We start from the raw sequence: 1,834 nt of genomic DNA, 5'->3' as shown, positions 1-1,834 counted from the left end.
AGTCAGAAACTTTGGAAATTTGCTGAGGAAGATTGACTAGGCAAATGGAGCTGAATTTTGTCACGAGACAATGATTAGGATATGAGAGAGTGCTCAAAATGTTTGACGGCAATAAATAAAAGATAAATAGCACTTCCTTCACAAAGTGCTATTCTGGACATAATAGGAAAATGAATATTTCTGAATTATTTTTGAACTAGGCAAAGAAGGGTTTTGACATATTTGTGGAATATATGATGCATAGAATTTATGAGAATTTTGTGGGAATTAATGGCAAAGCAGAAATGTATGTTACTCCACAACCTAGGGCAAACAGGGTTATTCCTTTAATAGAAAAAGAAATATTCCCAAGAAAAAGAATTTGGGGTGGGGCAAGATGGAAATGACATGGTCTTGGGAAGATTTGAGAGTGACAAGCCACTTGGGAGAGGAAGAAGAGATGGTCTTCCTAGGTTTCAAGACCATAGAGCCATAGAAAGGAAATTAAAATAAAAAATCAAAGAGATCCAAAAGAAAAGGAAAGGGCCAAAAACCAGGGTGTCGCGGGAAGGGAAGGCAAAGTGTGTTTATTTCAGTAAGCAATTTGAAGGAGAACCAAAGAATGGTACTAAGCATCTTCATTACCATTTGAGTTGTTTTGCTTTAGGAAAGATCAAGACCAAGGGTAAAACGCTGAGCCAATGTTCTGTGAGGTTTAGTTCTATTAGCTAAGGAAAAGTATTGGTGGAGGATTACACATTTGATCAAGATCTGGCTAGAAAGGAGTTGGCAACCATGATGGTATTGCATGAGGTTCCCAATACTCGATCATGTAGGTTTTCGAAGATTTGTTAGTGCCCTTCAACAGTTATTTGAAATGGTGACAAGAAACACTATTAGCTATATTTTCTATATTCCTTATTTGATATGCATTGTCAGTACTACTAATACGTGGATGACCGAAGACCAAACAATATCTGACTAGAGAAAGGATATTATGGATGCATACAAAGTGGAAAGGAAGAAAGCTATTAAGCATATGGCTAGAAAAAAAATCAAGAGTGACTATTGCTACAAATATGTGGACGGCTACTGACCAAAAGAAAGGTTACTGGCAATCACATGCCATTTCATTGATGATTCTTGCAAACATAGGAGTGTTATCATTAGGTATATATGGTGTTGCTTTATTGATCTATACGGTGTTATCGCAAATATAAGGTGTTATTTATCAATATATGGCGCTATCGTATCGACATATGGTGTTGTTGTATTAGTGTAGTGCGTGTTCTTGTCAATAAGAGGTGTTTTTATCAATATACCTTGTTGTCTTATCAACATATGGTGTTGTTGTATTAGTATAGTGCATGTTCTTATGAATATGGGGTGTAGTTTATTAATATATGGTTTGTGTTATCAACATATGGTGTTGTTGTATAAGTATAGTGCACATTCTTGTCAATATAAGGTGTTTTTTATCTTCAAGTGCATGTTTCCTTTTTTCTAAAGCTTACTTGTTGGTCATGTAGGTTTATTTATGTGCAAACTCCTCACATCGGAGAAGTTATACTGAAGAACTTCATGAGACTTTGATATCTTGTAATCTTGATTAGAAGCTACCAGTCGTGACAATTGCTCCTCTAATGATAAGACAATTGACTTGTTGGTGCCTAAGATAGGAAAAAGGAAGCTCGTGTTGAAAGGTACCTTGCTTCATATGCGTTGTTGTGCACATATTTTTAATTTGATTGTCAAAGATGGCTTAGATGTTATGAAACCAGCCATAGAGAATATTAGAGATAGGGTGGCCTCTTAGACTGCTACACCAAAAAGAGTAAAGAAGTTTGAGGAAATT

Source organism: Triticum urartu, chromosome 6 (genome assembly GCF_003073215.2).
Source record: "Triticum urartu cultivar G1812 chromosome 6, Tu2.1, whole genome shotgun sequence".
NCBI classification, from domain to species: Eukaryota; Viridiplantae; Streptophyta; class Magnoliopsida; order Poales; family Poaceae; genus Triticum; species Triticum urartu.
The sequence above is the reverse complement of the archived record's forward strand: the minus strand, read 5'-3'. Positions refer to the sequence as shown.